Genomic DNA, 27,711 nt, shown 5'->3' with positions numbered 1-27,711 from the left:
CTTCATTCCCATCCTTGCTAGAAAATGAGCGAACCAGTTTTAAGATTCTTCATCATAACCAGTTTTAAAATAAATATCTATTCAGGAAGGAAGGGTGCAATGCTAATGAGATGTCAGCGCCTCTCTCCACACCAATACACTGACTGGAGCAGGTCATGGAAACTCCTCCTCAGGGGGCGGGTACATGACACCCTGTATTCACAGAATACCCTCAGTGTCAGCTTGACTGATGCTGGGAATCCTCTGGGGGCATCTAGTGGGGAAAATATATTACTACAGGGCACAATGCTGCAGAGAAGTATTGCAGTGGAAGCTACTTGCAAAATGTTTGCACTAGTTTTTTTAAATGTTCTAATCCTACACCCACAGTTGATCCAGAGGAAGGCAAAAAACCCAGCAAAGCACGATCCAATCTCCTCCTGCAGGGGAAACATTCCTTCCTGATCTGAGAGGCAATGGGATATTCCCACACAAAACAAGGACTGTTTGGCATGATCAGTCCTGTTTTCCATATCAATGCCAAAAATGTCACCATTTCTGCCAGGAGATGCAAACTTTTGAGCACATTTAAACCCCATGGTGCCTTGTTGGCTGCAAGCACAGACCTGTATTGCTGGAATCTAGTGATGTAGAACAAAGTAACAATGTATCACAATCCATATCTGGAATTCTCCAACAGACTAGTAATGTGCTCTATAAACTGACGTATGTTATATTGGAAATTTGTAAACAAACATTCACACTATGGAAAAAAAAAAAAAAAAAAAAAAAAAAAAAAAAAAACACACAACACAAACAAAAAACACTTACTTTTGAAGAATCCCACACTTCCTTCTTTCACTGTTTGAAAAAAAATAAGAGATGAGAGATGAGTCAGTGAACGGCATAACCTGAACAAATCCAGAGCTTCAAACACACAACTTCTATCTGGAGGTGAATGGTGGAAGACCTGGGAGGAGGAGATCCAGAGGAGACCAATCTGCAGGAGCCAGACGGGCTGTACGCCAGTGAGATGGTGTTTAAAGTTTCATTCTAAGAACATTCCTTCCATTTCTGATGATCTTTTTTACTGCTGTGACAGAACATTTTAAAAAGGGGGGGGGGGGGGGAAAAAAAAAAAAAAAAAAAAAAACACACACGGATGGAAACATTTTTTCTGCAATGAATTTCTATCGGTGTATGTGGTTCTCCCTTCGTAGATGACATTTATTACAAAAAGCGAATGTTAAAAGCAAAAAAAAACATTTTGAAGTTCTTCCGAAAGACTTTCCCTCAGTCATGGAATGCACGGAGAATTATTGTATGAACGTTCATGCAAATATTCAAACATTCGTTCAAAAATCTGCTGCTATAGACATCCAGCTTTAGGGCTTCCAGCACTCCAGTCTGAGGTACTCCACACATCAGATGTGTACTCGGCGACAATGGAGAAGTAAAAATGAAGAGCGCCTATCCCAGCACTGACTTGCAACAACCCGGTGACTCCAATACTGTGCCAGTAGGACTTACCCAGCCCATTGAAACTGACTGTGGAAGACCAGAGCCACACACCAGCAATAGGCCCAGTCACCATGTATAGAGATTTGGACCTCTATGATGAAACGCGTTTGGGAGGACACCAGATGAAGTCAATCCTCTAGACCTGTTGACTGGGCTGGTTAGTAGGGTACTAGAAGAGAAGGCACTGCAACACCAGCAACCAGCCCAGTCATACATGGAGGATTGGACCTGTAGGATAAAGCCCATGAGAGGGTGAAATGCATCAGGGTGCTGCTCTGGAAGGAGACGTGGCTTTGAGAAGACAAGCTGAACATAGATAGAGATATCTATCTCCTGGGATGATCGCTAGTGTGCTAGAAGATAAGGAGCTGAAACCCCAGTAACAAGCCCAGTCATGCATTGAGGATCAGACCTCCATGACTGAACCCATGGAAGGGTGAAACGTCTGAGGTGTGGCTTTGACAGGAGCCCAGCTGTTGCTCTATACATGGTGACTGAGCGGATTGCTGGTGTGCTAGAAGATAAGGAGCCACACACCAGCAATAGGCCCAGTCACCATGTATAGAGGTTTGGACCTCCATGATGAAACGCGTTTGGGAGGACACCAGATGAAGTCAATCCTCTAGACCTGTTGACTGGGCTGGTTAGTAGGGTACTAGAAGAGAAGGCACTGCAACACCAGCAACCAGCCCAGTCATACATGGAGGATTGGACCTGTAGGATAAAGCCCATGAGAGGGTGAAATGCATCAGGGTGCTGCTCTGGAAGGAGACGTGGCTTTGAGAAGACAAGCTGAACATAGATAGAGATATCCATCTCCTGGGATGATCGCTAGTGTGCTAGAAGATAAGGAGCTGAAACCCCAGTAACAAGCCCAGTCATGCATTGAGGATCAGACCTCCATGACTGAACCCATGGAAGGGTGAAACGTCTGAGGTGTGGCTTTGACAGGAGCCCAGCTGTTGCTCTATACATGGTGACTGAGCGGATTGCTGGTGTGCTAGAAGATAAGGAGCCACACACCAGCAATCTGCCCAGTCACCATAGAGGATTGGATATCCATGACTGAACCAGTGGGAGGGTGAAATGCGTTATGGAACAAACTGTCCATAGGGGCTCGCTTCGGCTTCTGGCTGACCTGTGTTTTCAGCACACCCCCCCCCCCCCCTTTAAGACCACCCAATACATACAGTATGTGCGGTGGGCTTTAAACACCCGCACGCTGCATATATGGGTCACTAGGCAGCCAATCTTGATCGCTGACCACTCTAAAAGGACAAGGACTGAGCTGTCAAAGACACCTCTTGGTCCGGGCTAAAGATCAGCAGTGGGCGGACCAGCTTCCCATCACGTGACCACTGATAGCAGTCACATGATCTGTTTTTTCTTGCCCCACCACCTCGAACATTCTGAACTGTTTAAAAAGGGGTGTTGGGATGGGGGTGAAGCTGCAGCAGATGGTGTTCACAAGCGACACTCGCAAAGCTTTGCTCCATCACCTTCAGCAAAAACGATCGTTCCCTCGAGTTCGGCGAGCAGTACTACAGCTGAATGTGACCCGTGCAAGAAAATGGGCACCTGGTTGTGGTGCATTGCTGCGGTATTTACAGGGTTAAGACTGGCAGTGGGTGAACTGACCATTTGGAAACTCTGGCACTGCCTGAGGGCCTGGGGTCAATAAGGGGCCCCATGAGATGCCCCTGATACCTTTTTCATAGGCTTTTTTGAGTTTGGGCAAGGACACAGGGGCCCCATGATCCCCTATTGCCCGGGGGCCCCATGAGCTGTCAGTCCACCCCTGGGTAGGCCTCATATCCTCCTTGCTGCCTGTCAAACGTCACTGAAAAAGGGATCCAAAAAGGGGGATCGCGTTTTACAGACATGGCAGTTTAAATGCCAAATCTAAAAATGTAACCATTTCAGAAAACAGTGATAATGCAGCAAGATCTGTAACCGGCTGTAACCCGACATAGCCGATGATCGATCTGTGTACTGGCCTGTTACCGGTACCATGTGACCGCTGTGGCCAATTACAGGTCACATGGCAATTGTATACAATGAATGGAAGCTATCCATGGTTTACATTTGTGTTGCTAGCTGCGATTGGTCACATGATACAGACTAGGCCAATTACAGCCCATCTGTCAGGTGATTAGCTGTGGCCAATAAAAAAAACAAAAAAAAAAACCCACCACTTTAAAAAGCTTAGTTTAGGTACAGTGTTGCATGACCGCACAGTTGTCAAACAAACAGAGCGCTGAAAGCTGAAAACTGGCCTGGGCAGGAAGGGGATAAAAGTGCCGGTATGGAAGGGGTTAACCACTTGAGCTCCAGAGGATTTACCCCCCTTAATGACCACGCCTCTTTTTGCTACTCTGTGCTGCACTAATTCAACTGATAATTGCGCGGTCATGCAACGCTGCACCCAAATGAAATTTATGTCCTTTTTTCACACAAATAGAGCTTTCTTTCAGTGGTATTTGATCACCTGTGCGCTTTTTATTTTTCACGCTATAAACAAAAAAAAAAAAAGGCCAAAAATTTTGAAAAAACATTTTTTACTTTCAGCTATAAAAAAAAAAAATATATATATATATATATATATATATATATATATATATATAATAAACTCAAAGTTGGTTATAAATTTAGGCCAAAATGTATTCTGCTCCATGTTTTTGGTAAAAAAAAATCCCAATAAGTGTATATTGATTGCTTTGTGTGAAGTTATTGCGTCTACAAACTATGGGAGAGATACTGCAATTTACGCCATTTTTCTGCTATACAGAGCTGCGCTAGTTTAACGGACAATTGCGCGGTCATGCAATACGGTACATAAATGAAATTTACATCTTTTTTCCCCACAAATTGAGCTTTCGGTGGTATTTGATAGCCTGTGCGGTTTTTATTTTTTGTAAACAAAAAAAAAAAACAAAGAAAAAAAAAAAAAAACAATGTTTTGGACTTTTTGCTATAAAACATGTCCAGTAGAAAAAAAATGCAAAAATCAAATTTAGTCATAAATTTCTGCCAAAATGCATTCTGCGACATGTCTTTGCTTAAAAAAAACAAAAACAAAAACCCCAATACGTGTAAATTAATTGTTTTACGTGAAAGTTATAGCGTTTACAAATGGCGGTATAGATACTGGGATTTTTAGTTTTTTTTTTTTTTTTATACAAATAATGGCGGTGATCAGGGACTAATGGCGGGACTGCGGCGGACATTCTGACATTGGGGGGTACTGACTTGGGGTCACTGACATCCCCAAAAACACTAATACAGTGATTAGTGCTAAAAAAAAAAAAACTGACTGTACTAATGGCACTGGGGAGGAAGGGGTTAACTATTTTGCAGGGAAGGGTTATAGGAGTGAGGGGAGTGTTTTACTAGGGGGCGGGGTGGGGCGAGGGTGTGTACTGGACGGGACAAGGCTGATCGAGAAAGAGAAACTGTTCTCTTGATCAGCTCATCCTCGAGCTGACAGGGAAGTGACAGACAGCACAGCTACTGCAGCTGTGCTCTCTGTCACTGTTTGCCGCCGATCGCCGGGAAACAGCCGATAAGGAGCGGCTGTGACCCGGATAATATACAGGAAGGTGATCATAGGAAGTGGAATTCCCAAGTGGTTGACCTCTTACCTCTAGTAGTGGCTTTGACCATTTTTTTGCACATTTCTGTAAAATAAACAAATTTAGATTACTTTAAAGAACATGCAAGTAATATGAGGGTTCTTCAAAAAGTTTCCACACTTTTTTTTTTTTAAATTAAAATATAAAGTGCGGAAACTTTTTGGAGGACCCCCTCATGTAATATTAGGCAGTATTTATTTTGGGGGGGCCATTTCTGTGTTTTGTTTTTCCTGGATGCCCATCTGTGACATGACACATCTGCTCCCCAGGAGACACCCATAACATACCCCAGGAGGCTGTGTGCGGTGAACCCATGTGCGGTGCAGCCAATAAGCAGAGCTCTGGCATCATCAGGGGTGGAGGAAGTGGTTTTGCAAGATTTAAGAGGAACACAAACAACCCCCCCCCCCCCCAAAAAAAAAAAAAAATCTGACAAATTGAATTCTTTAACAGATGTTCCGAAGGACCCTCCCCCCACAATTGTTTGCTGATCATCAGGGCACAGTTGGGGTTTGGCACCAAACCCAGAGCAGTTCAGCTCATCAAAAATTATTTTTTTTTTTTTTTAACACTTCAATTAAATTGAAGGAATTCTGTGGAAGCTGCGACTGCCAACCTCCCTGAAAGTTGTCCGGCCGTTTCTGGCTTCAGTCCTGGAACCTGAATCCAGATTAGGAAAGTCAGAGTTTGAGATTCTCAACATGTGTTGGGTGTGATGTGGTGTCATTCATTGTGAAGAGCTGCCCAAGGCATGCCCGCTAAGATGCAGCATGGGACAATACATGGCACCCTGTGCTTTGCTACGTAATCTGCATACTTGTTTGTTTAGCCATTTTTAGCCCAGAGGAACCCCTAAAACACACTTTTCAGGTGTTAAAACAACCCTAAAACCAATGAATGGGGAGGAGTCCGTGGCCCCTTACACTGGTGGACAATCAGAAAAAAAAAATGCAACCCTGATAGACAGCTTATAAATCTAACCGGTGCCATGCTGCTGGCTTTCCATCAAGTCCTGGAACTACGTAGGCACCATCAACTAGAAGGTCAACAAGCCACAGCTCAAGGAACTTCCTAGCAACCTCTGGAGGAACCCTGGTTGACAATGGCTGTTCTAGATCATGGACTGAGAAAATATTGAAGCCATTAGAGTGCCAACCAGGAAAGCAGAATTTTTAGAAGCAGAGGGCAGCGATCACCACTGACTTGGGCCTCTCAGCACATTCAAACAATCCAAGCATAATGAACTTTAGGTCAGTCTCATGACTGATTTTCAAATCCTATTTGAGTGAGCTGAAAATAACTTAAGGATCCCAATGCTGGCAAGTTAGCTTTGCAAAGCGAGTCTTCTATATAAAAATGTATTAAAGCCCATCTCCAGCTACATATTTTGCTCTTCCTGCACCCTCCTCACATCAGTTCAAAAATGCAATGTAAATATTTTTCTCTTTTTTTTATTTATTTATATAGCTCTACCCCCTTAGGAATGGAGATTTGGGTCCCCCTATAGTCCTGGACAGCCAGGCAACACATTTTTCAGTGACTTGTATTCTGGAGACTAAACAGTCCTTGAGCTTGGTCTTTAGGTTTTATTATTAGGTAATTGAACTTTGGTGGGGTGAGGGGTGTATGGGATGCCCAAAGGAACGGCAACTGAGGACCAACTTCCTGGCAGCTATATACAAGTTTACACAGCAAATAATTCTTCTTGAAGAGCTCTTCAGCCTCTCCTGGTGTACCACCCCAGACAATGCTCGTATCCAGCTGCTTGAGGAAATCCCTGGGCAAGGGGATCCAATGCCTGCCACTTTAAGATGACAGTCCTGGGTAAGGAGCTAATCAGGTTTCCTGCTAGAGTGCTCTTTTCCCCTTAACTGGTCCAGGGGGTGTAGGATTACTCAGTCTGTTGTGTGAGCTGGTTCAGGTAGGTGGCCAACTTCTGGCTGTCCACTAGGCTGGCTCTTTTCCTGGCTCCATGGGTGGTCCTTGCTCTAGGGGCTGGTGATGCTGAATGATCCAACCTGTAGGGAGGCCACATCCCACTGGGCCCCCTCCCATCCCTCTCTACCCAAACTCCTGCTGCTGAGCAGGCTCAGTCATACTTAGGGCTGCTGTTGTCCCATGCCAAGCCTCCTGCCTGGGGATTGGCCAGAGTCCCCTGTGTATGCAGACCTACCCCTCCTCACCCCCACCCACTGAGTTTTAGAGATTTCTCTAGGTCAGGGGGAGGTATTAGGGAACTGATCTGCAGACCCTCTCAGACCTGACCCAAATTTGACCATACTGACTATTTCCCCAGGCTGCTACTCAGCTTAACTAAAAATTGAATAGCACCCCCATGGCTATCTAGAGGGGTATTACACCCATAGTCATACCTTGTATACCAAGGTGATGCTCTCTTCCTCAGAGCTCCAAGAAAAAGGGCATCACCCATGAAATGCATAAGCTGCCATCCATTTGTTGGGCATGGGTCTGGTGATGTGATGGAAATTGTCACATGCACCTGACTTAAAAATTAAATAAAATTAATAATAAAATTAATTCCAATATACTCAAAGAATAAAGAGTCCTACGGTAATGCACTAGGCTGGTGCACCTTCTTATGCTTGACTTCTAGTATTGGTTCTCCGAATTGAAGAAGACAGCAAGGCCGTTCAGTGTAGTGGTGGAAGTAATCAGTGGTGGAAACTTCCAGTTGATCTTGCCGATTAGACTGAAGTGCTGCCTACTCTGAGCCTCATTAGGACTGGATTGTATGGAGAGCTCCCTTACCTGGACTGCTCACTAAATGAAAAAGGAACCTTCCACTTTGCAGTGAGGAAGATGGAGGACTTGGGACCAGCATGTTGCATAACCACAGATTTAGATAAAGTAAAATCTCTGGGGCCCATTTTACTTGAGGCTTCTGCAGCCTCACATACTTTCCACAGTATTCCAGAAAGTACTGTAACAGTATGCTAGAAGGGGGGGGGGGGGGAAGTGGGGGATAATTTCTAAAGCCTTAGCCAATCATTGGTCAGGAGAGTGACCAGCAGGGGGATGGAGGCATAAATGGTCTGAGGCCTGAACAGCAGGATCCTTTGCCTGCTAGAGAGTGACCCAGCCTGGAGGGGCCATCATTCCCTCCTAGGTGATCCAGAGAAGTCTGCAGGAGGTTCTCTGTCAAGGAAAACTGGGGAAACCACTGCCCCAGCTGCAGGAAGAGTTGGAGCAAAGTCTGGAGGATTTGGCCAGGAAGCTCAGAGTACAGGGACTGGCTGATACTAGAAGGCGGCATCATGTATACAAGGGCACAGTGAGTAGAGACCTGAAAGAAATCCTGGGAGGAACACTGTTGCTGTTGAGCTCTTTTGTTGAGGAGACTGTTCCAGATTCTGCTGGACAGGGCCATTTCTGGAGTGGGATTCTCCTGTGCAGAATTGTTCACATTCTTCTACCTGGATAGCCTTTATCTTGAAAACATTTAACTGCAGAAGTGTCCTCAACCAAGTTGGCACTAGTTATCCTAAGGCTCACCCTAATCCCCATCTCAGGTCTACAAACAATCTTAGAAGATACTTTATGCCTTGGTTGCTGTGCACTAAATAGGGACTAGAACCTGAGACAATGGGACTGGTATGGTGTCTGCACTACAGAATTGTTAAATCAATTAACTCGATTGGGGTGGTTGAGGAGGTTTGTTAGGCTGGGAATCCTTGTAGAAGAACTTTAACCAATACATTTTAAACACCTACCAAGAAAGAACAGCTTAATCCAGTCAGCACCAGGTGCACTGCCCCACAATCCTGAAGAAAAAAAAAACAAACAAAAAAAACTGGATTAGTGCTGAATACGAGGATCCCAGGTAGGAATTATCAATGAATGAACGTATAGCCCTAATAGTTTCATGGCCATATACACCTTCAGTTGTAGATATCAGTTGTCTGTCCTTTAGATTGTAAGCTCCATGAGCCGGGCCCTCACATTCCTTCTGTACTGAAAGTATTGTAATGTCTCCCTTATATTGTAAAGCACTGTTGGCATCATATAAATCCTGAATAAGTCATCTGACAGAGCCAAGATATATGCATGTAGTGCCATGTCCAAGGCTGGATAAATGTAGTCTTTGGCTCTGCTGCACATATTTGAGCAGAATTGTATTTTTCAGGTTGGGTCAGATCTATCCCTAAGCCTGGTGGTTGATTGTTCCAGAGGCAGGCAGGAACAATGTTCCAGAAACCGTATGAGAGGGTCAGTCACTAGGTTATTACCTCATCCAATATCTGGGAGCGAGGCTCATTAGGTGCGGCTGGGAAGATGAATGCTTGAGAGGGTCTTTATCCCCTAGGAGGCAGTCTGTGGCCATTGGCCTCCGCTGCTGTCAGAGCCAGTGACAAAGGAGCAGGAGGCAGGGCCAAGTACAGCTGTGCGAGTCTTATGGACAGCGCAGGGCTCAGGAGAGAGCATGCATTAGTGACCCCATAGCAAGCGGCTTACTGTGGGGGCACTTGGCTTGAGGGTGGAGCCCAGAATATCAGTGGGGGACCTGAGAAGAGGATCAGGGCTTTTCTGTGCATAACCATTACAGAGCGGGAAATGACAGGTTTGGCATTTTAATAAAATAAACAAACCCTCAGTCTCTTTAAGCTCATTATGTACAGCTTTTTTGTACACCATCTTATTTCAAAATTAAGGAAAAAAAAAAAAAAAAAAAAAAAAAAAAGGAACTTATCTGATTTGGTACGATGATCATTTGCACAGGTAAGATTTTTTGCCTTGTTAATGAATGACCATTTCTGATCCGGCTCACCTTGAAGATACATCAGGTCATGTTCAGGCAGCTCCTCCAATAAATATCCTCCTCTGAACCTACACCCCAGGTGCTCAGTCTTTACATAGTATTTGTGGGAAGGAAATCCTGACTTGTGTGGAGTGAACTCAAACCAAGCTCCTGAAATGAGAAGATTTTCCTCCAGTTAGTGATTGTCCATCCAGAGACGTGTCCTCTACACACCATGGAGTCACCTCTATTCCCGATTCACTGCAAAACCATGAGCCTCCAGGCATCAAGGACAAGACGAGCAATTGTAAAGCTGGCCATACAGTAGGCATTTTTGGAATAGTCATCTGATTTTTGAATGGTTGGTGGGGGTCAAATTGATGATCAGATTTGACTGCAGTGATGAGAAAATTTAAAGGAGCAGGATGGAAAATTTCTAATTAAATATGGTTTTCATTCATTTCAAAACTGATTAAAGTTGACCTTTACTTGCCACCCAAATAAATCATATGTGCTGCAGCAAAGTGAATGGGCGGCAGAGCCTTCTTTGCCGAGAGCATGCTCACGGTTCACTCCCAGCACCATAACTGAGCTTTCAAAGACAGCTCTCACCATACCAATGATCAGAAGTTGACAGGACCAGCTTCCGATCACTAGACTGCTTTGACATCCTGCCGAAGTAGTCAAGTAATGGTCCAACCCTTCACACCCCCAGGCATACAGGTCCTAACAAAGGGGAGTCACCAGGTGATGCAACTTCTGTTGGGTGCAGCTCAGCTCTCATGGGGTTGGTTTTGCCCAATACTCAAAAGCATAGCAGGGAAAGATGGAAGTGTATACCAAGAGCCGTTCAATTGCAAATGTGACAGGAAGGCTTCAACTCCATCCCCTCCCGAACCACACCCGCTAATGTATTTCTCCTGTCATGAGCCTAATCGCAGAATCCATGACGGGAAGGGGGAAACATGTTAGAGGGTGTGGTTCAGGAGGGGATGGAGCTGAAGCCTGTGTCACATCTGCAATTGAATGACTTGGTATGTGCTTCCATCTCTCCCTGCTATGCTTTGGATCTACTAGGTCTTTTCTGCATTAAAGTATTCCTACCTGCTTGTCCTCAATGTATACTGAGCTACACGCACACTGAGCTGGGAACAATTTGGGTATCTGTTGAGATGAAAACTGCCATGTTTGTGGGAGTGACGTCATCCCGACCCTGCCAACCAAAATGGTAAAAGAGCTCAACTTGGAAGACCTGCCGAAGAGGTACGCGGTGGGCAAGTGACCTCGTGGACACCACAACTGGAGGTGAGCATAGTTCTGGTTAACAAAACTCTGAAGTACTTTCATAAGATATTCAAACTTATTGAAGAAACATACTGTTGAGTTTTTTTTCCATATGAAAAAAATGTAAAATCTACTAGCGTATGGCCAGCTTTAGTACTCCACTAGCTTGATGGGCAGTTTTATCGACAGCTACAAAGGGTCTGATCAGAAGGACACAAGGTGGATGATATCAGTTACCAGGGAAGGAGCTTGTAGGTTCTGGCTGTAAAGAAATGGGCAAAGCAGTATGTGGAAGCGGAGGGATCATGGCCAGCCCAAGCCTCAATTTTAGTTTTATCTTTCGTATATAGGAATCATAACTCCCATATGTTGAGGAATCAATAAAATTGACAATTTTAATAAAACCACCTGAATCATTTTCGTGTATCCTATCCTGTGTCACAGCAGAGTAGATGGGATACGGGACTTGACCTCTCTCACACATCTTCTGGTGACTGGACAGCTTTTCGTCATTAATCTGAAGAAAGAGGAGTATTAAATAAGTTTTGTTACACCCCAAGGTTCAGTGTCATTGTTATATCACAAGGTAATTGTCCTGCTTTCATTGGTTGCATCCAAAGCAACTGCTGAGGTTACCAACACATTGCCTTACATGGCTGGATTTGACAGGTCACAAGCAGTGACACCGTCATATGACCACATTTGGACATTTGTCACCATCACCCCCGCTCTCATTTATATAAATTATGAAAACTTGGGGAGATATTGAGCTTAATGGTACCTTCAAGAGGTTGTGTACACTGGGTCCCTCAGTATTTTTTTTTTTTCTTCAGAGAGTCAGCAGGCATCATGAGAAAATAATATTATTAATATATATATATATATATATATATATATATATATATATAAATATTAAAAAACAGCACACAACTTTTCAGGCATGTGGGTGTCTATTTTTAATTTACATCTTTTATTGTGAACCATCGTCAGACCCCCACAACCCCCCTGTCCAGGGTGGTGGGGAAGAAGCCCTTGTGCTCATTAACATGGGCTCCCAAGTTACACCCCCCCCCCATGTTGAGGTCATGTGGCCTGTTACGGTTTGGGGGGAGGTGCACTTCTTTGAAGTTCACCAAACAACTGCCAAACCAAAAGGAGAGGACCCAGCTTGTACTTACTGCATTTACGACTAGGAACACAAATGTATAGGCCCAAAGATCTGTAAGAGAAAACACGTCTCCAAGAAATTTCTCCTTTATCTTCACCCATGGATCCATCCATCCCCGCTCAGTGTCAGATTTCATTCGATAACAAAACATAAGCTCCAGATCTTCCATGTGTGAAAATTCGTACCAGTTTTTTTTGGAATAGAGAGACGACATACACCTGGAATGGTAAGAGTAGGACATGGGAGAGGAAAGGAGGGGGAGATTTTTAAAATGTGTGGAGAAAAAAAGTGTTTAAAAAAAAAATTGCCCCAAACATGAAGTGGTTAAAAAGCAACAATAGCTGTTAGATTATGTATTCAACAAAATTGATTTTTAGATTGTTGTAATGTACCATGTTGATCCAGATATCCCACCGATGTACGTCACGGCGCCTAAAAGGTTGAGTTCAGTCAGTTTCGAAATGGTTCCCAAAAAACCAACCATGGCACGGAGTCCTCCCCCAGATCCCAAGACCGCGATTACAGGAGGGTCGCAATTCTTCAGGAGGGAAAAAAAATAAAAAAATAAATAAAAAAAAACACACACAATAATGCTCATCACTAGTATAAGTTATATCACAGATGGATTATGGATTGGACAGTGGAAAGAAATGAATAAAACATGGCATCAAAACTAGATAGAAGTAGAGGATAAAGCAACGTCTGTGTGGAGCTCTCAGTGTGAGGTTGAAGGAAAGTTTTTCCAAACGTTTATGTGGTCATCAACAGTATAACTGCCTTTCACCATGGATGGCTTGGTCAAAAAAGGGTTAGGTTAGAAATAGGGCAAGGCTTCTGGTTATCTTCATGACCAAGCCATTCATGGTGAGGCACATTAAGGAAGTGGTGGTTTCTGGATGGAGACATGTTGCAGCTATTCCATGAGGTATCTGGTGAAGACAGCAACATTACCGAGGCCTCTTACACCTCCTGCCTTGGACTCCCTCGCCTTCTGGAGTGCAGTTCTGGAACGATGATGCTGGTTTGAGATCACTTTGTCAACTTACACTGCTGTTTGTTCAAAGTCAGGTCTACAATATAAAAACTAAAAGACTTACCCCTCTAACAGCCATGCCTAGGGAATAAAGTGTCTTCTTTACTTTTTTCTTCCTTGCCTTGAGGGATACAGTTTCCCCTTCTGATCTGTTAAGTGAAAAAACAAAACACAAAAACAGAATAAGTCCCTCTAGAGCCAAGGCAATTTCCTTCGGGATAGAGGAAGTCATTAAACACTTCTGTCAAGGATTGAATAAAATCTCTCCAAAGTGGGAAAAATTCCCTCTTGAACAAGTGTTTCCATTAAAGCAGCCATTCCCAACCCGAGTGCTGTAGAGTCCTAGGGTTCCTCCAGAGGTTGCTAGAGGTTCCTTGAGTTGTGGCTAATGAACTCCCATCAGGGTGAAGGCCACTTGGCAGAGCCAGATGCATGACATTAGAAAAGAGCTGATGGTGCAGTTCAGTCCTAGGATTGGACAGAGCTTTGGTTGTTTTGGACTTCAGATGAACATCTGAATAACTGCCCATTTGGTGGGAACTGTAGATCATATACAGAAGGCTGCTGTTCCTGGTGGGAATGCCGTGGCCAGCCAGGACCCCAGAGTACCCATATAACATGGCAATTTCTGTGCCATTGTAAGTATGTTATGCTTTCCAGGGTCTTCGAGAGCATTTTGTCATCCTGCACCTGTCCAGGCACCTCTCGGGTCCACAATGCTGGAACTATTTTTTTTTCTTTACCATTATTAGGCTATGTTTCTCTCCCTTGAATTTATGTGAGGGCACTTTAGTCCCTCAAAGTCATACCCAAAATGCACTGGGCATACTCTAAAGTGGTGTCGGCAACCTGTTGATCGCAGGTGGGTGACAGGTAGATAAAGTGCCTTTCCATGCAGACCCCCAGAACCTGGACAGGAGTGTTGGTGGCATTTCCCATAACCAATCCCTGTGCATTCAGTGGATACAGGAGGAGAATACAGGGATCGGTCCCAGTATATGCCACCCCTCCTGTCCAGGTTACTATTCCTTCTCTGCTGCCTGGTCCTCCCGATGTGCACCCCCAGTCCCCCCCACCCCATTGTGCTCCCCTGGTCTTGTTCCGCTGGCGATGCTCTAAACCGTAAAATAGATCCTAGTGGCTAATTAGGAGATGGCCCCTCCCATCTCTCTCTAGTGCTTTTCTAGGCTCTTTTGTCCCAATGGAGAGCCTGGCAACTGATCCGGCGGTTGCAGCCCATTGCAATAGAGTTGAGTGGAGACGGGAATGTCTCCAATCATCTTTATGGTCTAGAAGACTGGAAGAGACATTTTGTCACTCCCGGTTAGGGCAAAAGTAAGCAGAGCCATGTTTTGTCCTGTAAGGAGATCAATTCCACCCCTCATCTCATGCTTTCAAGAATAGTGGAGAGATCTGGGGTCTTATAGACCCCAAATGTCTCCTTAAAGAGGACCTGTCATACTTTGCCATTGCAAGGAATGTTCACATGTACAATTTAGGCTGAAGCTCAAGTACAGTGCCATTGATACATCCAAGGCCAGTCCTGGTAGCCTATCATTGATGGAGGTTCCAACAAGCATGACTTCAGTCTTGTCACAGTTTAAATAAAAGGAAATAGTGGGCCGTCCAAGTTTTTATATCACATACAGTTCAATAGGAGAAGCAGCCAAAGTAGACCCACTTTAATATGGATGTATATCCAAGTGTAGTCAGCACAGAAGTGATAATTGAGCCCATGTCATCTAAGCAGTTGTCCAAGCAGAAACATGTAAAATGCTAAAAAAGGGACCCAAGATTGAGCCCTGAGGAACACCGAACTTGACTGGACCAACATGAGACTGGAATCCATCAAGAGAAAGTGACGGTGATCAGCAAGATGACTTATTTTCAGACCCAGTTCTGAGACTTCAAATATGGTTTCAAGGCAAGAGAGTAAAAGATTGTGATCTCCAGTATCAAAAGGCAAAACCAAAGATCCAGTAGAAGGTGGTTAGTGAGCCAGAATCAGAACCTAACAGAAGGTCATTAGTGACTGTGACCAAGGCCATTTCTGTATTGTGCAGTTGCGGAAAACCAGATGGGAGGGTTCAAATAGGTTATTTAATACCTTCATGCCGGTGTCTCCCGGCCCTTTAAGGGGTTTCTGACAACAGGAGGCAGGACAGGGTTTACAGTCATGTGACCACCATGATTGGCGGTCATAGCAGTCACATGATCAGAAAAGGTCCCGATCCCAAGAGATTGGGACCTTTCTATGGGACACCGACATGTGCAGGGAGTGCGCATGCAAGTATGCAGCAGCTTGGCGTCGAGGCCCAGCCACCGAAAGGCCGCATATTTGCGTACGCTCAGCGTGAAGGGGTTGAAACCATGTTTTTATTTAAACAGATATCACAACTTGCTTGGGGATCTTGGCAAGGAAGGGCAAGTTAGATATGGGGCAAAATTTGTTTAATTTTCCAGAGCCATGTGGCCTTTTTTTTGGTACTGGGGTGATAGGCAGTTTTTTTTTTTTTTTTTAGAATTTACTTTATTGACTTTTAGAGACAAAGCTGCATAGAATTGCAAAACAATCACAAGGCAATGAAATAGGCTCATCGATGAGGCATATAGGTACAAATGTCAGTGCATAACAGGGGATTAGCTATCAGTTTCAGACAATTGAGAAAGCAAATTGGAAATGGAAAGAACCCACGGTTCCCGAACTGCTTCAAAGATGGGGACAGAGTTAGCATGCAAAGCAGTGAGGTGCTCCATTCTTCTATTCTCTGCTATAACCTTCACCAATTCCCATCGTGTACGAGGCGTGGTAGAAAGCCAAGGCATGGGAATGGTTCTCCTGGCCGCAGTTAAAACATGGGAGGATGGTTTCCTGGCAAATTTGGAGAGGTCTGGAAAAGGTAGGCCCAGCAAGAAGTGGATGGGCTCAAATGAAATAGATGCCTGTAAAAAGTAGCTGCAGAAGCGTGGCGGAACCGTTCCGGCTGGGCTTCCTCGTGCGGAGCTATGTGTCACACCCAATGGTCCTCTTTTCCAGCAAGTCTTCCAGCACTCTCCCAAGGCAGATATTATAGCTAAAGACACTCCCTTTTGCTCTACCCAAGTCAGAATTTCGTGTAGGGTGAATAATGACTGACTCTTTATTAAACACAGCTCAGTATATACAGCTTCAACCCCACCCCCACCAGACAACCTGGCACCGGGTTTTCCCCACCCACAACAAACCCTACACAACCCAACAATACAGTATGAACTCTATTAGAAGTGAGACTACAAGGTCACATTTCCCTAAACAAACAGTGTAGAACGTCTGTGAAACATGTCCAACTTTACAAAGGGGATAAAACCAGAACAGAAAGGGCAAAATGTGATCACACAGGGACGATTCGTCACAAGAAGGTTAAGGACCTCTCTCCAGAAAGGTGCAATGTGTTGGCAAGTCCAGAAAATATGGAAGAGAGTGCCAGTTTCCTCGCCACATTGCCAGCAGACAGGAGAAACACTCGGATTGCAAGCATGGAGAACCTCAGGGGTCTTCTACCTAAACATCAGGATTTTATGTTTTCTTTATATACGACATATAGAAGATCTGGAGGTAGCCTCCCAAATACTACGGATATTGGCAGTTTTGAGGATCGTTGGTACAAAACCGGAGCTAAGGGAGTAAGTTATGAAACTGAAAATAAAGGGGCATAGAGAACCAAAAATCAGGAGTTAAATAAATGGATGGGAATAGGGTCAGATATGCAGGTGGAAGATTTCATATTACAGACCAATCTAACCAGAGATGCAGAGTCAAGTAGAGAGAAGTCGGAGATGAACCGGAAAAGCTGAGTGGGTCAGGAATTGATATGGAAGAAACGAGTGTTGAGATGAGAATTTGAGGTGAGAATTTGATGCTCGAACATTCAGGCCAAGATTCGTGTGGTGTGAAGATTGAACATTGAGAAGATTCTCAGAGGGTCCAGCATGACTATTAAACAGCGGACCTTTATGTGTATATATACTGTACATTCTATTACACAAGGAAGAAGCGGGTGGTTTGTCCCTCATTTTAACAACGTTCTTTGAACTATAACGTTTTCCGATTGGTTCATGGAATATAGACGCTACTTTCTCCATTATACAGGAGTATTTGGATTATATGGTACAACTTTTGCAGTGGCAACAGTCTAGATAAAAGGTAAACATTCTAGAGAGTCTGTGGTGCAGAGGTGCAATTGTTGGGCGGTGGTGCAGAGGTACAAACGGTTGAGTCAATAACAATACATTTTATACATCTGGAGTTGTCTGTAGACACGCCTAAAAAAGTCCCCATAAGTATCTTGTGACAACATATTATAGAAGAGGTATTTCATCTGCTTCTATAGGACAGCTTCCTGCCATCAGTGCTTGTACCCGCAGCATCCCCGGAACCAATGATGTCACAGGGAACCCCCACCTCCTAAGCACAGGGGCGGGGCATAGCAGGGATATCACCACCCAAATATGCTACAACGTACAATGCCTTGGTGCAGCACCCGGGTATTTATCCATATAAAGGGTATATTGGTAAAGGGTAATCAAATCACATTACAATTATAGTCGCTGTAAAGGCTCCAGGGTTTTTTTTTTTTTTTACCCTTTCATTCTGTTTGAGAGGGTAAAAACCTTCAGTGTGGTGTGCAGCAGCCCCCCCAATACTTACCTGAGCCCTTTCACGATCCAGCAATGTGCACAGGAGCCTCTGGTTCCCGCTGCTGTCAATCACAGTCAGTGAGCCATTAGGAGGAGAGAGGGAATGGCTGAGCCACGACTGTGTGAATGGACAGAGCAGTGGCTCAGGAGTGAGCCTGCTTGGGTGCTCCCATACCAAGCTGGTTGCTCTGGGGAAACTCGGCAAGAGGGGGACCAGGAACACTGGTGGGGGACCTGAGAAGAGGAGGATCGGGCCTGCTCTGTGCAAAACCATTACAGAGCAGGTAAGTCCTGTTTGTTAACTGCTTCCCTACAGGGTGGCACAGGTGTGCAAAATCATTACCCATCTCTTAGATTGTAAGCTCCGAGGATCAGGCCCTCCTAACCCTCTTGTATTGTTGCTGTATTGTCTCCTTTTATATTGTAAAGCGCTGAGCAACCTGTTGGCGCTACATAAATCCTGAACACTCGATTTTGCATTTCTGGGTAGGGGGCGCTCTTCCGGTGATTTCAGAGGATCTTTGAAGGGGAGGACGACTGTTTTGTGTACTAACAAGTCATCCTCTGTCCACTCAGGCACACTGCTCTGGATGACTGCACAGTGTGAGTACAGTGAAGCACACAGACACCACTCCCAGCACACAGTTAGCCCTTTGATCACCCCTCATGTTCACCCCTTCCTGCCCAGTGCCATTAGTACAGGGGCTACACTGATTACACATTTCTGTTTGTCTTCTCCATAAGTTGTAAAGCTGCTCTCCATCGGATCTTTGGATCCTTCCATTTCTACAAGCCCTTTATAATTCACGTCCTGATCTTTTTGGGATTTAAACTTGTTCCCAGTTTTTGGACCAATTGGGATTTATGTGTTTTATGGATTTTGGTGGGTTGTGATTTTTTTTGCAAATAGCTTTTCAATCACCTATACTGTAGCAATCACAAAAATATTCAAAATCCTAACACTGACGTACAAAGCTGTCCACCATACTGCCCCGAACTACATCACTGACCTAATATCCAAGTACCGCCCAACACGCACACTCCGCTCCTCACAAGACCTCCTCTCTAGTTCCCTGGTCTCCTCCTCCTATGCCCGCCTCCAGGACGTCACCCATCCTCTGGAACTCCCTGCCCCAACCCATCAGATTATCACCTACTCTCCTCTCCTTCAGGCACACCCTGAAAACCCATCTCTTCAGGGAAGCCTACCCCACCCCTTGCTAATTGCCGACCTCCTCCACTCTTCCTACCACTCCATCCCCCACAGCTATCTCCTCCTGTGCCACCATCCCCTCCCTCCTAGATTGTAAGCTCCAAGGAGCAGGGCCCTCGATCCCCTCATGTTTTGTATTGTTAATGTACAGCGCTGAGCGAACTATTGGCGCTTTATATATTATTATACAGTATTTATAAAGAAGCTCAATCTCCGGGTTGGAAGGATAATGAATTATTTCTGAATCCGATTACGTTCTGCAAATAATCGGAGATTTATTTTTGAGTTGCGGGATGACAGACCTGTGTGGCCAACACCCCCCGACTGTGGAGGTTCTATCTATATAGGTCTACAAAAGGGACAGCAAATATAAGCCACACACTGTATGAAGACACAAATCAGTCACCATGACTGTACTTACCCGTCTACAAGGTCGATATTTTCCTGTGAGAACACAAAAATGACACATTGTGAGGTTCAGAAGCAATCTGGTGATGCAAACCAAACAATTTTTTTTTTGCAGAAATAAACGTCAAGTTCTTGTGACCCTAAGGGTCATTTCACAGTTTAAGGCTCATGTATGGCAGCTTTTCTTCCACTCCTTTTTATCTCCACAAATTATTGGGAATGACAAAATAGCCAGCAGTACGTTCACGGAAAGGAACCCAGAATAATCATGAAAGCAAACAAAACTTCCCCCGGCCCCTGACCGTGTCAATTGTTACGAAAGGTTTTGGAAAGAGCTAAAAATTAGTTGACGTCATCATGCTTGCTGCAATGAGCAAAGTGGCATCCAATCATTTTCAATGCCTTTTAACTACAGATTGAGAGTATAACATTTTTTAATAAATAGGCCTGTAATTCTGTACTCTGCAGTGTTTCTTCCTTCCTTTCTTATGGTCCATGGGGGAAAATGTGCATATGGAGCAGGGGCGGACTGACCATTTGGAAATTCGGGCACTGCCCAAGGGCCCAGGGTCAGTAGGGGGCCCCCATGGGATGCCCCTGGTACCTTTTTCATAGGCTTTTTTTGAGTTTGGGCAAGGACTCAGGGGCCCCATGATCCCCTGTTGCCTGGGGCCCCATGAGTTGTCAGTCCGCCCCTGATATGGAGACACCTGGTGTCTTAATCATAAGGGATTTTCCAGTCATTTCATTCGATTTTAGGAGTCTATAGGACACACAGAGATACAAAAGTAACATTGTATCTCTCTATCATCCATCTGATCGATGTTTATAAACAATGTGACCTTATAAACATCGATCAGACTGGGGATGTTCACTTCGAGTTGCACTTCTGGGAGGATGTCGTTCCAGAACTGGATGAACCTCACTGTAGTCATCATTTGGCTAAATCAATTTGGTGAACGCAAACCTCAGCAGCCAATCAGAACGTGGCTCGGTTGGTTATAAAAGTGGATGGCAGGGAAGGTATGGGGGTTACCCCACAACACATACCAGGGCCTTTGGGTTTAGCCTGTATTTTAGGGGTCCCCAACACCAAAAAAAAGGAGCACGAGGTTCACCCCAAAATCCCTACCAGGCACTTATCTGAGCAGGAGCCTGGCAGGCCAGGAAAGGGGGAGGGGGGCAAATGAGTGTATGCCCTTCCCTCTTGAACCATACCAAGCCACATGGCCTGGAATTTCTGGGGACATCACACCAATTTCTGTTTGGTATTGCCCCCCCCCTCCCCCTTAAAATCCATACCAGACACAAAGGACCTGGTAGGGTTGTGGAGGAACCCCCATGCTTTTTTTTTTTTTTTACATTTGCAATGCAGCTTCCCACATGAAAAAAAAAAAAATGTATTTTAAAAACATTCCCAAAATATGACATTTGAAATACTACTATATTTTAGCATAGAAAAATAAGATACATACAAATACATAGAAAGTTGAAATTTGTTTTTCATATTTTACAAATATGACATTTTTCGAAATACATTTAATCTACATATATGGAAAGCAGAGAGATATATATATATATATATATATATAATTAGATTTCTCAGATATTTTGTAATATAGATGCACCAAAATCGTAGGATTTCAAATATATGTCAATTTGGGAAGAATATTTTAAAAATATATTTGAAATGTTTTTCTTCCATGTGGGTTCCATGGACAATTCTGGGTTTTCTGGTTTCACAAGCTCACAGGATTCTGAGGACAGATCAATGTCATATTTATTAACTCAACACGTCCAAACCAGCACGAGGTTCTTTTTTTGAAGACCCCAGACCAGTGCTGGATGCAATGTGATTGGCTGCTATGAGCTCTTCGCTCGGCTTGTTGGGCCATTTGGATGAAATGATAAAGTCGCTCACCTGATAGCCCGCCATTGGAGACGAAGATCGGTCGCCGCTGATCTCCCAATGTGCAAATCTGAGAAAACAAAAATGCAGCAGTAAGACGTGTGAGGAGCTCATCTCAGATACACAAGATGGAGATGATTGAAGCAGAAATCAGCCGATGGTAGACGTGTGGGGGGGAAGGTCTATTGGGAGGTGTGGGAGCCTCCAGCCTCGTATAATCCGGACCTCACATCATACCATTGGGTGGCTTCCACATCCAATGGGGTTCCTGGTTCTACTTCGATGCACCTGATTGGAACAGATCGGGTCCCATTGGGGAGGCCCGGGACTCAGTGAAAGATCTCCCATGGAACTGCAGACCACAACAGAATGAAGGCTAGGGTCACATCTATGCAGGTCGCAGTTGATGCGTTCTTTTTGCATGATGGGAGTTTTTGGCCAATAGGAAAGTATGAGCGTTCTGTTCATGTAGTGAAACTTTGATGCGACTCTCTGGCACTCATAGCATCAGAGTAGCACTAAGGCTGCGTTCACACTGGAATGTTTTGTAGCCTGAAGCGTAAATCTCCAAAAACTCACGTAATAAAGAAAAAAAAAAAAAAAAAGGCAATTACTCTCTATGGTGCCAGTCTGCACGGTCAGGTGAAAACCGGCATCATAGAGAACCATTGATTGTTATTTTTGTTTGAGGTTTTTTTTTTTTTTTTTTTTTTAAGCTCAAGGCTATAAAATGCTCAAATGTGAATGCAGCCTACAGGAACAGAATGGGCATACGTTCTAATTAGTAAAAAAAAAGACTTTGGACACAAAGGTTCCTGAGCTTCTTGAGTGCCAGGGAGTGTAAAGTCACATCAAAGTCACACCGCATGAACAGAACTTTCCAATTAGCCAAAAAATTAAAAAAAAAATGCAAAATGCATCAGAAATGCCACACTTGTATTTTGGTGCGGGGCCAGTGATGTCTATTACATGCTAAACACAATTTGCTAGAGGGAAAGAAAAAAAGAAAAAAAAAAAAAAAAAAAAGAATTCCATGACCCTTTCCAAAAATATGCAGCGGCTCAAGACGCACCGATATGAGCTAGATCCATAGGAAGCCATGTAGAATGGACTATAGGGTGTTTCTACAAGACACATAGGTGTGAGCCGGGCCTGAGATCCTACAGGAACCAATAAAACCTGAAAATCCAAACCCCGGGAACACCAATCCTCACCCGGGATGAAGGATCTACACACATCCCACCACCAAACCCTCAGCACACTATGCAGGATTCATTCCACCTCATTTCCATGATGGATTGGTGGGGCTCCCAGTGTACAGACCCCCTCAGGTGTCTCCTAGACCCCAGTACTGCGGTGGTGCCCCCACCCCTGCTCTCATCCACCCCCAGTACTGCGGTGGTGCCCCCACCCTTCCTCTCATCCACCCCCAGTACTGCGGTGCTGCCCCCACCCCTGCTCTCATCCACCCCCAGTACTGCGGTGCTGCCCCCACCCCTGCTCTCATCCACCCCCATTACTGCGGTGCTGCCCCCACCCCTGCTCTCATCCACCCCCATTACTGCGGTGCTGCCCCCACCCCTGCTCTCCTCCACCCCCAGTACTGAGGTGCTGCCCCCACCCTTCCTCTCCTCCACCCCCAGTACTGAGGTGCTGCCCCCATTTCTCCTCTCCTTCACCCCCAGTACTGAGGCAGTGACCCCATCCCTCCTCCATACCATTCACAGCCAACCATGTCCCAGGCTTTGTTCTGTGAACGGGGAAGGCTTCCTCCCCCTAGGTTCCTCTTATTCATATCTTTTCACAGAAGATATTGAAGAGTAACTCCATATGGGGGGGGGTGGGTCTCTGCACACAGCCAGGATCGGAACGCACTCTGTTGTAGAGTCCTACCTTCTGTTGCTGGGGTTCAGGATTGTCAGGACTGAAAATAAATCTGACCGGGAGGGACTTTCCTTATCAAGCAGCTGATGGGCTTGCAGGTCCTAATGAGGAGCATTGCTGAGTCAGGATCCCTTCCAACCTGATTAACCCTTTGGGAGCACCTCACCATCAATGACATTTCGGCCCCTGGGTGACTACACTCACCGCTGTATCTGTGGTTGTCACCCAATATGTCCACCATTGTTCATCTCCATTACATGGTGATTGATGGGACTTGTAGGTTCTACAAGAAAGAAGAAGTTCTTGGTGCTTCCATTGGAGCTCACGGAAAGTGAAAACTGGACTGTATTTTATATACTTCCTGAAAATGTTTTAAATGAAGAATTCCAGGTATGGATACCCATGGGAACCCCCTAGAAGAGACCAATACTACACCGCTACTACACCTCTACTACACCGCTACTACACATGTCTGAGTTCTCACGCACACGGGACGTTGTTAATGGGGCTGTTTCTGGCTTTTGACAGGTTTTTTTTTCTGCAGCCAGTAACCCCCCAGCATGTTCTCCTCGGTGTCCATGCACACAGAAACTGGAATCAGCGTTTTTTGGCTGGAAAAAAACCTAGAACTAGCGAGCTTCTAGAGGAGTTTTGTAGCCATTAAAAACGTTCAGTTCAGTCACATTTTTTCAAAGAAAAAAAGAATGAGTTTACATCTGTTTTTTCATCCGTTTGCATCCGTTATTTCATCTGTTTACATCCGTTTTCAACTGTTTTCATCCATCTACATCTGTTTTTGGTCTGTTTTTGGTCCGTTGACATCCGTTTTTGTCTGTTGTCTTCTTTGCAGAAGAAAAAAAGGGTTTTCTTCCGTTCAAAACAGCGGATGTTAGCGGATGCGGACACTAATGGATGTAAAAAGATGATCATCCGTTTACATCAGCAAGTCCATAGAAATACATGGGGGTTCATCCGTAAACGGACAGATGAAAAAACGCACATACCGAACGCTTGGGTTAAAGGGGCCTTACGCTGAAAAACACGGCAAAGCTCGGTAAAACATGGTAAACTGCAGCGAACCGGCGTTTTTGGACTTTTTTTGACTGAAATACACAAATGCAAAAAAACATGGAAAAACATAGCTAAACGTGGAAAAACGCAGCTACACGCTAATGCAAAAATGATTAAAAAAAGCTGAGAAACTCTGTTTTGACTTTACACAGCTGACGTTACCAGTGTTATCAAACCCCCCCAGTGTGGGTGGAGCCTAAGGAAACATGGCCTGAGAGCAGCTACCAACCCACCATGCTGACAGAACAGTGTGAGTACTCCTACACCCCACAGGCCAGACAAAGGGAGGGGGCGGTCAGGTACAAGACCCAACTAGTTCTCCGCTGGGACCACTCCATTGCTAGGTCTTGAAATCCCTTGCACAGGGATACCCCCAGTGCAGCCGGGTGAAGAGGAGGATTCATCTGGAGTTCTGAGGAGGTACACCAAGGGGACTTCACTGCTCCTTAAAGAGACAGATGCTATTTCTGGATCCACATTGTTATACAGTATTGTTGATAAGAACGTTCGTCCTCAAGTTTTGCAGTTCCTTGGGCATCCCATATACCCCTAGACCCTGTCCAAGTTGTTACCACCCCTCCCCTTTATAAAAACAACTAAAAAAACATCTCAAGGACTGTTTACTGACCCTGAAGGTGGAAGTGTGGAAAATGCGTGTTGCCTGGTCATGCAGAGCTTAGGGGGGACCCAATCAAATCCAGCGGCCATCAAGAGGGTAGCGCTTCATTCGATATTTGGTTTTAGGGTTTAAGTACAGCTTTTTGTTAATTTTGTCCCATTGAAGGAATTTTCTTTTGCTTCCTAACCAGGTAGGCCTGGAGCAAATAAATAAATAAGCACAGGGACGACATGACTAGGGAGAATAGAGGGACAACAGAGGGTTAAAAGATGGCAGGAAGATTTTGGGATTATGGCTGATTGGATGGGGATGTTGGGGAGGGTTCACAGGGAGGAAAAGAAGTGTCCGATCTCAGGAAGTCCAGTGGGGGAAGAAGAATAAACTTCCCACCCTCCCTCCTCTTCATGCTTTGGTTTGGATTGTCACGGCGGCCTTGGCAGTGGTTGGTCTTTGGAGGAGGAAAGAATTCAGTCTGGAGACAGATTCGGGACCCATCAGTGGTATGGGGACCTCGGTACATTCTGGTTAACAAGGGGTTAACTCGGAATAGGTAAAATGATGGTTACCGTGGATAAGTAGGTCGGTGGATTGCAGCTGGGGATAAGTAGGCTTGTCCTTGAGCCGGTGGGTTGCAGCTAGGGGATAAGTAGGATTGTCCCCGAGCCGGTGGGTTGCGGTTGGGGATAAGTAGGATTGTCCCTGAGCCGGTGGGTTGCTGCTGGAGATAAGTAGGGCTGTCCCCGAGTCAGTGGGTTGCGGCTGGGATAAGTAGAATTGTCCCCGAGCCGGTGGGTTGCGGTTGGGGATAAGTAGGATTGTCCCCGAGCCGGTGGGTTGCGGTTGGGGATAAGTAGGATTGTCCCCGAGCCGGTGGGTTGCGGTTGGGGATAAGTAGGATTGTCCCCGAGCCGGTGGGTTGCGGTTGGGGATAAGTAGGATTGTCCCCGAGCCGGTGCATTGCGGCTGGGATAAGTAGAATTGTCCCCGAGCCGGTGGGTTGCGGTTGGGGATAAGTAGAATTGTCCCCGAGCTGGTGGGTTGCTGCTGGAGATAAGTAGGGTTGTCCCCGAGCCGGTGGGTTACGGCTGGGGGCCTAAGTTGAACAAATGTTTTCCACAAAAGTGAAGTTGGGTTTATGGCCCTCAAATGACCACCATGTTTTCCTCTGTTTCAAATTTTTTAATGATATGTTAATTTTTTTGAAGTAATTTATTAGTTAATAAAAGGCTGCTATGGATGTTTTGACTCCAAAAACTTGGTTGGTATATTTTGTATATCGGGAACGGGGGAGGGGATGGCCTAGCAGTTTTGGTTAGGTTGGAAGGCATATATTCTACCCTTGTCAAGAAGTCACAACAGGAAGTGAGAAGAAATCTCTTCAAAGTGAGGACATTGCCCTCATAGAGTCTGCAGAGTCAATAGCTAAAGACCTCCAAACTTGGTGTGGCCTTTAGATTAGCACAGCAGTGCGTAGAGAGCTTCATGGAATGGGTTTCCATGGCCGAGCAGCTGCATCTAAGCCTTACATCACCAAGTGCAATGCAAAGCATTGGATGCCATGGTGTAAAGCACGCCAACACTGGACTCTAGAGCAGTGGAGATGTGTTCTCTGGAGTGACCAATCACGCTTCTCTGTGTGGCAATATGATGGATGTGTCTGGGTTTGGAGGTTGGCAGGAGAACGGTAATTGCCTGGCTGCATTTTGCAAGTGTAAAGTTTGGTGGAGGGGGGATTATGGTGTGGGGGTGTTTTTCAGGGGTTGGGCTTGGCCCCCTAGTTCCAATGAAGGGAACTCTTAAGGTGACATTTTGGACAATTTAATGCTCTCAACTTTGTGGGAAGAGTTTGGGGACGGCCCCTTCCTGTCCCAACATGACTGCCCACCAGTGCACAAAGCAAGGTCCATAAAGACATGGAGGAGCCAGTTTGGGGTGGAGGAACTTGACTGTCCTGCACAGAGTCCTGACCTCAACCCCATAGAACACCTTTGGGATGAATTAGAGCGGAGACTGCGAGCCAGGCCTCCTCCTCCGACATCAGTGCCTGACCTGACAAATGTGCTTCTGGAAGAATGGTCCAACCTTCCCATAGACACTCTTCTAAACCTTGTGGACGGCCTTCCCAGAAGAGTTGAAGCTGTTATAGCTGCAAAGGGCGGGGCCAACTCAATATTGAACCCTACGGACTAAGACTGGGGGGCCATTAAAGGTCATGTGCGTGGAAAGGCCGGCGGCCCAATACTTTGGCCAATATAGTGTAAGTTTGTAGGGAAGTAGTATCTTTGTTCAGTACATCATAGGCCCTGCTCATTTTGGGTGGCTTTACCACTCATCCACGTAGTCTTTTCTTCCAGCTGGAATGACCAATCACTAAATGCTATGTAGGAGGGGCCTGTACATACATGTAGCACCCTCCTAGGTATCTAGGGGGAGCTAGCTCAGGTTTTTCAGCTAGGAAGGCTGAGTTGCAGCCTGGGCTGAGTCAGAGGGCTATGTCAGGGCTGAGAGGCTCTGCAGGTCAGTTCCTTTACAGTTCCTTTACACCTCTTCCTGTTCG

The 27,711-nt window shown here is 45.2% G+C and overlaps 1 pseudogene; it reads right to left on the bottom strand.

The window, feature by feature from the left end:
• The window catches only part of LOC149449581 (cytosolic phospholipase A2 gamma-like), a 46,435-nt pseudogene extending 24,813 nt beyond the window's left edge, over positions 1-21,622 (bottom strand).
• Positions 21,623-27,711: the final 6,089 nt, after the last annotated feature.

Source organism: Staurois parvus, unplaced genomic scaffold (genome assembly GCF_062004578.1).
Source record: "Staurois parvus isolate SC_StPar_1 unplaced genomic scaffold, SC_StPar_1.0 ptg000611l, whole genome shotgun sequence".
Lineage (NCBI taxonomy): Eukaryota > Metazoa > Chordata > Amphibia > Anura > Ranidae > Staurois > Staurois parvus.
Note: the sequence above shows the minus strand (reverse complement) of the source record. Positions and strands in the feature narration are given on the sequence as shown.